Genomic DNA, 11870 nt, shown 5'->3' on the forward strand with positions numbered 1-11870 from the left:
ACTCATATGTATTCATATAAAATATTGCATGCATCAAAACTACAAAATAAAGTCAAATTAGGGCTATGCGCAGCGGTGGACAACACCTGCGCTGTGGCATATGGCACAAGTCACATGCCTTGACCTTCTCTGTGTCATGCGCTGTGGCATGAGACGCCATATTTCACGATGCACATATCTAATTTTGCTATTGTCATATGACAGCACAAATGACAAACTTTTGACATGCACCGTTTTCATGTATGACATCCGATCAGAATGATTTAAGCACCTATACATAGCTTATCTTATAAGCTAACTAATGAATAGATTTGGACATAATCTAACGATCCGATCAAAATTTAGACACCCGAGGTGGAAAAACCACTTTTTATAAAAATTTTGCACACTCAAGCACTCAAATCGATCTTATTGTCTCATTAGACCATTCTAAGCCTTAAGTGATAGAAAATATGGCAAATGTTATTCTTGAAAGAAATAATTATTTTTGCATTATTTAGTATTTTGTAGGTTTCCTTCTAAGGAAGGAAATCTAACTTGCTTTTGCTTTTTGCTCTTTATATATTTTAATCTACAAGTTGAGCTTTCTTAAAGGGAAGGAAAGCTTAGTCTATAAATAGATTAAGTTACCATTTGTACTGAACATCCTAGATGATGAATGAATATTAGAGATGATATTTTGATTGTTCTCTCTCTCCCTACGTTTTGATTCATTCTCTCTTTCTCCCCCTCTCTGTTCTCAATTTCCATCTTGTTTCTGTTGTATCTCCCTCTTCCAGCTCTGTTCAAATTAGCATGAGCGTGTGCGTGTGTGTTTTACATCAACTTGGTATCAGAGCAAGGCTCTGAACGTTACTAGGCTGTTTCTACAGCTGGAGATCAGAGAAAACTCACAGGGAAGCTCAGCATACTCTGTTCACGCTACCAGCACCCAGAGACACATTACCCGATGTCAGATCCGAAAATGGACACCACTATCATGCTTAGGAGGAGAAATTCAGTCAAAACTAAAAAAACCACCTCCGCCCGAAGCCACACGTGCCGGTGGAGTTTCTACCCGTGGTCTTCACGTACCTCACGTGCTGTCGCATGTGCCGTCCGTACAGTCCGTGCCAGAACCTGATTTTCAGTATTTTCACGGAATTTCTTCAACTCTGAAAAAGCTGAGGGGCACAAGTCATTGCCTTAAACTTATTTAGGGGTAAAACTTTTTGTTTTAGGCTCCTAAAGCAACACTGGTAAGGCCAACGACCCTCTCATTTAACTGGCTTATTTGGTTATTAAAGAGAGGTGTTTTATTCATAGCTAATTATGAAATCTTAGTTGTGTGACACTTTAGTTTCTTTGAGCATTGCAATTTTTTAATCGTGTTCTAATTTAATATTTTGAAATATATATATATATATATAAGGAAATTTACATTAATCATTGTGTTGTTAATTTGTGGCTTTTGATAGCAGTGTTCGTATAACTTAGGACACCTACCTCACACACAATCCGGCCCTATACCTGGGTCCAAAAATTACCCTAGATTAATTGAAGTTTCTAACAGTTTTCTTGAAAGGTTTTTGAACCTTCGGAGATTTTTGTGAAGACTTTACTCGAGTTGTTACCTATTTAGCATATGATCCCTATGGAATTTTTAAATTTTTAGAGGATTAGTGTTGTTAAAAAGGGACTTCACCTATTTAAGTGAGGGCAACTTGGGAGCTTTTCTTCCTTAGGTTATTAAATACACTCCTAACTTGCACTTTATTATACCATCTTTGTCATTGTATGACCATTTATGATTTATATGATAAGCAAGCTTTATTAGACCAAGAAATTATTGCCAAAAATCTGCCATGGCCAATAACTCCCAAATCACCCAAAATCATCTTGAGGAATCTAAAAGGACTCAAAGGGCATATGTGGACCAGCGGCTAGATGAAATGAAAGAATTCATGAACAATAAATTTGAAGAGATAATGGGGGCAATTCATTGACATACAGACAAGATATAGGGAAACAACTGAAGGGTTACTCAAAAGACCTATCATTATAGGAGAGTAAGTCTTAGAAATGAGCAATTCCCAGTCTACAATCAACTTAGAGGTAATTCCTTAGGATTGGTCATTCCTCTAGAACTATGGGTGAAAGACATAGTAGACCATCTCCTCATAAGTTTACCAATCATCATTCTGATAACATAGATAATACTTGGGATGGATAAGGGCCTGAAGAACAACATCATAGACTATACCAGTTAGTTTATAGGAATGGTAGAGAAGGCTTAAAAGGACACATACTGACGACATCACCAAAAGGTTAAAGTTGAAGCTCCAGAGTTTGATGGATGATTGAATCCTAGTGCGTTCCTGGATTGGTTAGCCAGCATGGAAGATTATTTTGAATGGTATGACATAAGAGATATTCAATGAGTTCGATTTACAAAGATGAAGCTCGTGGGATCTGCTAGAAAATATTGGCAAAATGTCCAAATAAACATTGAGCAATAAGGTTATCCACCAATTGAGACATGGGATGAAATGAAGGCCAAGCTGAAAGAAAAATATGTGCCGACTCATTATAAAAGTCAACTGTATGACAAATACCTTAATTTGAGGCAAGTCTCCATAGCTTTCGAGTATATTTCTTAATTCGATGACCTTATGATTAGATGTGACGTGGATGAAGAGGAATGGCACACCATCACCAAGTTTGTTAATGAGCTCAAGCCATGTATACAGAAGGAGCTCAAGTTAAACTTTCCAAAGTCTCTTGAAGAAGCTTATCATAAGACTTTGGAAGTAGAGTCTCTGCCACAGTACTTGTCCATAAAGCGTATTGACATGCAGAGTAATCAATTTAGACAAGCATGAACTTCCACTTTGTCTGAACAACCAACAGGAGCACTTACTTCTAGGACTAGCTCGTCTTTTACACCCACTCAAGCAACTGGGTTAAAGGGTAATACTTTAAGCCTAGTGAGGCTATAGTTCCTGCCTCCCGCCCTAACAATTCTTTTATCGAGTGTTTTCATTGTCACTTAAAGGGTCACATTGTGTCAAAATGCCCACAGCATACTCTAGTTATTGACTCACAATGTGAGGGTGAGGAAGACAATGCAAATGTTGATGTTGTCAAAGATCTGGTTGAGTATCCTTCAGATATTGATAAGGACATCATCATTGATAAACATGGGTGTGAGACATGTCGAGTTGGAGTTATGCAATGCATTCTATCTGTCCTCTGCTTAGTGATTCATGGAAGCGAACAAGTATTTTCCATACTTTTGTGAGGTGATTGCAAATTAGTGGTTGATGGAGGGAGTTCTAGAAATGTTATTTCTAGTCAAGAAGTAGCCCGACTCGACCTCAAGACAGAACCTCACCCAGAACCTTTTCGTGTTACATGGGTCGATAAAACTTCTTTACCAGTCACCCAACAGTGTCGCGTTCCTCTTCACTTAGGTGACTATAAAGAAGAGATTATTTGTGATGTTCTTCCAATGGATGTTGCTCACATTTTACTTGGTCGACCGTGGCTTTATGACTATAATGTTATTAATCATGGTCGTGAGAATACCTACACATTTAAGAATGGAGGCAAGACGATCCTGTTACGTCTTGCTAAGCCTGACAACGAAAGCAAATACTCAAGTAAATCAAAAGGCACAAAACCCAAAACCCATAACTTGCATCTTCTGACAGAAAAACAATTTGTACAAGAAAGCAGAGAGAGTATGATTGTGTTTATTTTGGTATCCAAGGTCTCGCAATGAATTGCTACTACTTTAGAAATGCTAGAAGAGGTGCAACAGCTCTTACAATAATTTCGGGATATCACTCCAGATGAGCTTCCATCTGAATTACCACCAATGAGAGATATCCAACATGTAATTAATTTCATTCTAGGTTCACAACTCCCCAATCTACCGCACTACAGGATGAACCCTAAAGATAGGGCAGAGCTTAACCGACAAGTCAATGGATTGTTGGAAAGGGGTTATATCCAGCATAGTATGAGTCCTTATGCAATACCTGCTCTTTTAACCCTGAAGAAAGACAGCTCTTGGAGAATTTGTGTAGACAGTAGAGCCATCAATAAGATCACTATCAAGTATAGGTTTCCCATTCCTAGACTTGATGACATGCTTGATTTAGTGTCTGGATCTAGTTAGTTTTTAAAGATTGACCTCAGAAGTGGTTATCATCAGATCAGGATTCGACCTGGAGATGAGTGGAAGACTGCTTTTAAAACACAAGATAGGTTGTTTGAATGGCTTGTCATGCCTTTTGGGTTATCAAATGCCCCAAGTACATTTATGAGAGTAATGACTCACCTCCTTCGCTCATACTTGGGAAAATTTTTGGTGGTATACTTTGATAACATACCAGTTTTTAGCAAGTCAAAAGAAGAACATTTGGAATATCTCGAGTTAATTTTTCTCACCTTGCGTCAAGAACAGTTTTATGTTAACTTACCTAAGTGTTCATTTCTTCAAAATCAAGTCATCTTCTTGGGTTTCATGGTTTCTAAAAGGGGTTTAGCAGCTGACCTTGAGAAAGTCCAAGCCATTCGAGAATGGCCTGAGCCACAATCTCTCCATGAAGTATGGAGTTTTCATGGCCTTACTTCTTTCTATAGATGCTTCATTAGAAACTTCAGTACCATTATGGCTCCTATCACTGATTGCTTAAAACAAGACAAGTTTCAGTGGACTTCTACAGCTTCTGTGGCTTTCCAAGATATTAAGAAGAAGCTTTCTCAAGCTCCAGTCTTGTCTTTACCTGATTTTACAAAGTGTTTTGAAGTTGCTTGTGATGCGTCTGGGACAGGGATCGGAGGTGTACTAAGCCAAGAAGGTCACCCTGTGGCTTTCTTTAATGAAAAGCTCAATGATGCCAAACAAAAGTACTCCACTTATGACAAGGAATTTTATGCGATTATGAGATCCCTTGAGCATTGGAAGTACTATCTTCTTCCGCAACAATTTATTCTTTACTCTGATCATCAGGCGCTTAGGTTTATCAACTCAACGACACTTAAATGCTAAACATGCTAAATGGGTTGAGTATATTTAGGGATTCACTTTTATGGTCAAGCATCGTTCAGGAACAGAAAATATAGTGACTGACGCCCTGAGTCGTCGAATCAACTTGTTGCACACTATGAGCATTAGTGTTGTTGGTTTTAAAAACTTGAAGGAAGACTATGCTTCATGTCCAAATTTTGGGATCATATACCAAGAAGTTCGCAGTGGTAACCGTCATAAGCATGTTGATTTCATCCTTAAAGACGATCATCTCTTTCGCGGAAGCAAGCTGTGCATCCCACATACTTTTATGCGAGATTTTCTTATATGGGAGTTACACGCTGGAGGTTTATCTGGTCATTTCGAGGTTAATAAGACAATGGCATTAGTCGAAGATAGGTTCTACTGGCCTTCACTCAAGTGTGATGTGGCTCACATAGTGTCTCAATGTCAAAATTGTCAAACTTCTAAAGCTAGGTGATAGAATACCGATTGGTATACTCCTTTGCCGATTCTCGAGGCACCTTGGAAAGACTTGAGTATGGATTTTGTCTTAGGATTGCCTTGCACAGCTGGAGGTCATGATTCTGTATTAGTTGTTGTGGACAGGTTTTCAAAGATGGCTCACTTTATTCCTTGTAGCAAAACAACAAACACTTTACATCTGGCAAAGTTGTTCTTTAAGGAGATTGTGTGTTTGCATGGGTTACCTACCACTATTGTATCTGATAGAGATGTTAAGTTTGTTAGCTACTTTTGGAAGACCTTATGGAAACTTTTTGGTACCCAATTAAAGTTCTCTTCTGCTTTCTACCCCCAAACTGATGGGCAAACTGAAGTTACTAATTGCAGTTTAGGTAATTTGCTTCGGAGTTTAGTTGGAGATAGGCCGAAGAATTGGGATTTGGTTCTACCTACTACAAAGTTTGCATATAATAATTCAGTGAATAGGTCTACAGGCATGAGTCCCTTCCAGATTGTTCAAGGTTTTAATCTTAAATAGCCTATTGACCTCCTGCCAATCCTATTAACATTTCGCATCTCTGAATCTGTAGAATCTTTTGCCAATCGCCTTCATGAATTACATGCTGAAATTAGGTGCAAGTTAGCAACGAGTAATGATCAATATAAATTATCTGCTAATACTCATCGCCGATTCAAAGCTTCAATTTAGGTGATTATGTTATGGCTCGCATTCGTCCAGAACGTTACCTTAAACACTCTTTTAAAAAGTTGCATGCTCAAGCTTCGGGACCTTTTTGCATAAGAAAGAAATTAGGACCTAATGCTTATCTTTTAGAATTACCTTCTGATATGGCCATAAGTCCAGTTTTTAATATAGAGGATCTTATACCTTACTGGGGAACTTTTGAGCCTTCCCCTTTGCTTTCTGATGATTCTGCAGGTACTCAGCCTTCACAAGTACCAACTCTATCATTACCTACTGTCTCGCTATCAGTTGATGAAATTGAGACCATTATAGATGATTAAATGGTCTTTACCTCTAAGGGGCTCATCCGTCGTTATTTGGTTCGTTGGAGAGGTCAATCTGATGAAGATGCCACTTGGATTTCAGAAGATGAATTCTAACAACTTAATCCTGCCTTGCTAGAAGCTTATCAACTCTTTACCTCTCTGGAGGAGAGTTCTTTGCAGCAAAGGGGAATTGATAGAAAATATGGCAGATGTTATTCTTGAAAGAAATAATTGTTTTTGCATTATTTAGTATTTTATAGGTTTCCTTCTAAGGAAGGAAATTTGACTTGCTTTTGCTTTTTGTTCTTTATATATTTTAATCTGCAAGTTGAGCTTTCTTAAGGGGAAGGAAAGCTTAGTCTATAAATAGACTAAGTTACCATTTGTACTGAACGTCTTGGATGATGAATGAATATTAGAGATGATATTTTGATTGTTCTCTCTCTCCCTATGTTTTGATTCATTCTCTCTTTCTCCCCCTCTCTGTTCTTAATTTCCATCTCTGTTTCTGCTGTATCTCCCTCTTCCAGCTCTGTTCAAATCAATATGAGCGTGTGCATGTGTGTTTTACATCATTGAGTCAAGTACAAACGGATGTATTACACCTGATTGATCATGTTTTATCATATATACACACATATATCAAAATTTGGCTATTTAATGGCCAATTCTCACAAATCACAACTATACACCATTTGATATAAAATGGCCCACTTGGCCTTTGTCACCATAAATTTACTTCAAAATCACCATTATACATATTCACAGCTAGAATCTTAGCCCAATTATTCATTTCACTACATAATTTTACATATAGGCTAAGATTCATAAACTCATTATAATAACAACATTTTACAACTTATAATATGCATGAATCTCTATGGCAACTTATTTACATAATTTCCATTAAAGATTCAGTTCATTACACAAACTTAAGGGTTCGCACAGCTTTAGCAACTTTAAGCCGATCTTAACTCTTTTTCTTTGCCTTGATCACTGCTCTGTCCTGTAAAATGTAACTTTAGGGGTGAGATAATGATCCTAGTAACAGAATAACTCATTACTGTCAACTATCATATGTAACTATATAAAAGCATAGCATAATATACAATTAAACATAACATATATCATATATTTATTTCAAATTTCATTTATCTAAATCATTTCACCTCTTTCACCACTTATTCACCACTTTTCTAACATACAACATGATCACTATCGACTGAATCTATAAATCACCTCGACTTGAAATCATAGGATCTCCTTAGACTAATATACACTCTCATTGACCTGAGTTCACCTTTAATGATAAAATCACTCAAGCAAAAGTATTCTATCTCACTTTTGAATTATGGTTTCTTTCAATATACACAATAGGATGTCGTTGACTCTAACGCCACATTACATCGATACTAAAGAGTCCAAATCTTCAACACCATATCTCAATAGGTACTAAGAAAATAATCTCTAACACCATACTTCAAAAGGCATTAAGGAGTACACTTCTCTAACACCACACCCTGTCGGGCATTAAGGAGAATGATGCCACATTATTTTATCACTACACTCCACACGAGTGAACTCCCACCTCTAAAATCATGCTTTCCAAACTAATCATAGGTTCTCAATCACCACTATCTCATATATACACACATATATACTTTTGTATCAAGTTATACAATTTCATTTAATTGTTTAACTAAATCTCTTTTATGTGATAAATATATAATGCTACAAAACATGCTCAATTTAAAGCGATTTCATGCACTACATAGCATACTCACACACAGTTACAATAAATAATCAATAAAGGAAGTTATTTGGTTATCTCAACCCTTCTGTCAATGGAAAGGTTACTTTTGATTTCAATTACCACTATAACTCTATATAAGCTTCCTTTCTCAACTTATACGTGTAATATGCCAATTTACACACAATTAGTACAATTTAGTCGATCGATTCAATTGACCAAAAACACTTATTTACTGTTAAACTGTTATTCAAAACTACATTTAGTCATCTATTCTTTTCCACTTATCCATTTTAAGTTAGTTACCACTTGATTACTACTTTACATCACCTCAACCAATCCATTTCAATTTTACACCATTTTCACCCTAAAATCTCGTTGAATTAAAGCCAAATTAAGCTCATGGGTTCAAAGTTCTATCATTCAGCTCTAAACCAGTCACAAAGTTCTAATTTAACTTCTAAAAACTTGTTTATTACTATTAAATAAGAATCAAACTTCTGAAATTTCACTTATTCAATTTTTCTATAACTCATACCAAGAGAAATTTGAGTAGAATTGAAGGTGAGGGTTATACGAAGCTTACTCGACAAGTTACTAATCAAAGTGCCTTCAAATACTCTGAAATGGCTTGTCTTAGCTAACCCTTGCTTCCTCTCTTCTCCCTCTCGTGTATTTCTGATTTCCCTCTCTGAAATTCACCCTAATTTCACAACTTAAGGAGTCATTTTTGGGTCTATGTGTTGTACAATAAGGAGAATCCTCACCGCACGCACAAGTTTCAACTTGAAATGCGATCTTTCTACCCGTATCTATTCATATAACATCCAAAGGACACAAATCAATAACTAACATCCAAATTTCTAATCCTCTACTAATTACCATTTTACCCCTAATTAATAGCTAATCATAGTATTAAAAAATCAGGATGTTACATGATCCTTACTTTAAATATCATTTGTAAACTAAGTATTCTTGAATAGTCATGATTTATCTTTAAGGTATGTTTAGTTAGAGGTTTTTAGAGGGGAAGTGAAGGGAGTTGCTGCCCTTCCCTTATTTGGTTGGTATTTAATAAGGGGAGGGGAAGGCAACCCCTTGTTTGATTAAAAAAAAATTGAAAGGGAAGGAAAAGGAGTAACTCCCCTCCTAGCCCTCTTCTTTGATTTGGAGTTTTTTTGAAAGGGAGATTAGAGATAAAATTATAACAAAATTATTTACTTATTTTTTTAAAAATTCTAAACTATCTTTTATATTAAAAAATTATGCACTATTTTCTCCCCTCTCTGTCTAATAATTAAATAAATTTTATTACCTTACAAAAATTAATATATAATTTTTATTGTCTAAAATTGTAATATTTTTTATTAGATACACTAATAAAATATAATATTGATGTGTTTATTCTTAAAAAATGTTATTAATATAAGTTCATATCCTTAAAATAATAAGTTTACTAAAATATAATATAATTATTTTTAATAATAAATCAAAGCAAAAAAAAATTAACTTAAAATTAATAAGAATAAAATTGTCAATTTATTATCAGTCCCCTTCCCTCTCTTACTAAACCAAACAAAGGTTGATTAAAATTTCTCCCCATTTTCTCCACTCCCTTTCCATATCTTTGAACCACAAACACCCTTAATAATTAAGGGTTATTGTAATTAATTAGAGTTAATAACGAAAGTCATTACATGAGGTGTGCTCTAGCTTCATTTGATTGGGAGATTGGGGTGTTGATCATGCTTAACACATTCTAAAAATTTATTTTTTATAAATAATATTTATAAATATCTTATTTTTATTTAAATATGCATGGTGGTGATAAATTTTGGAATAATATAAATATGAAGAAAATAAAGTTCACCTATATTTTAAAATTTTTTAATATGCATGGATGTAACCAATTTTAAAATAAAATATGCTATTTAAGTTATTCATGTGAACACATATAACAACTTTTTTTAGCCATTCTATCTTATAATCATGATAAATATCTCCTATTTCTTAATTATACAGGGTGTAATTTATTTTTTAACTATAAAGGGTGTAAAATCCAGTCTTAAATAAAATGAAGTGTAATTTATTTTTTGAAATTGCACAAGGGTGAGAGATTTTAAAATAAAACAAGTTGTTGAAAATTTAATTTACATGGGTTCACATATCTTAAAATAACAAATTATTATTTATATTTTTAATTTACATAAGACAACAAATTCTACAATTTGTATAAGATTGAAACTGAAAGTTGGTTTACATTCTTAATATGTACGTATGTACAGGTATCAAAATCTAAAACAAATTAAGTCCTTCATATAATATGAAGAAAACAAATTCAAAAATAAAAGAATTTGTTGAATATTTTTAATTTATCTAGATATAAATAATGGGTAGATTGGAACATTTGAGATTTTTGTTAAATTCTCAAGTTGACTCTCCGAATTATTAATTTCTAACTTGTAAAATTATATTAACTCGCTCATAAATTTAAATTAGATGAAACCTCATTAAACTTGCAAGTTAACTCTCCGAGTTTATCATTCTTGCAATTTCAATTTATAAAATCATGTCAACTTACTTATAAAGTTAAATTAAATGCAATCACTTAAATTTTGGTAAACTTGTAGATTTTTAATTGAGTTGAGCAAATTGGGTATATATTATATAGAACACGCTTCATAGAACTGATAGGACACAGATAAAAAAAATAAAATTCAAAAAGAAAAAAATTAATATTAATAAAAAAATAACAAAAATAAGTTACCTTATTTTGAAATTTTTATGTTGAGTATAAGTAGATTTAATTTTAATAATTCATATTTAAGTCAAATTATAATTATATTTTATATTTTAATTATTTAATTATATACTTTCAGTATTATTTATTAATTATTAATAAAAGTAAATTCTTATAGGATTACAATTCGAGCTAACATCTCTATCACAAGTTTATTTATACTCATAAGATTGATAACCTTATTTGAAATTGTAAATGAGATGAAATAGGACTATCATTAATGAAATGGAATAAAATATTATATTGTTTGGGAGTGTTTATTAAAGGGATGGGTGATTTTGTTTGATCATTATTTAAGAACTATTACAAAATTAATATATTTAAGTTAGTTATAATTATGATTTTGCTAGTTTTAAAAAGTACGAGAAAGTGAAAAAGTGAGATCAACCAAGCAAGATGAGATAATTTTGTAACAACATTATTTATATTAACTTATACATTGGCAAGCCAGATGAGATAATTTTGTAACGATATTATTCATATTAACTTATTCATTCCTTAGCCTCAAGATTAAGTTAGAAAAAAAGTAAATTTATGATGGTCAATGATAGTTTGAAAGGTTATCTCAAAATATTTCAATCTTTTTTTTTAATTCAGAAATAATCGATTTCTCTCTCTCTCTTTTTTAAATCTTTTTTCTTTTGCTGGCCGACTCCTTTCCATTCCTCTTAAATCAAGGATTAACTTTCTCGCTTGGTCTTAAATTCCGTTTTAAAAATCCATCATCCATGACTCATTTCATGGTATCTTCGGGTCATTCTCCAATTCTAAAAATAAAAAAGGGAAGAAAAAATAAAAGAGCCGTTGAAGCGTTGACAACCCTCCGA

The sequence above is a fragment of the Prosopis cineraria genome, unplaced genomic scaffold (genome assembly GCF_029017545.1).
Source record: "Prosopis cineraria cultivar Desert tree isolate PC_DT_omini unplaced genomic scaffold, ASM2901754v1 PC1, whole genome shotgun sequence".
In the NCBI taxonomy this organism is placed as follows: Eukaryota; Viridiplantae; Streptophyta; class Magnoliopsida; order Fabales; family Fabaceae; genus Prosopis; species Prosopis cineraria.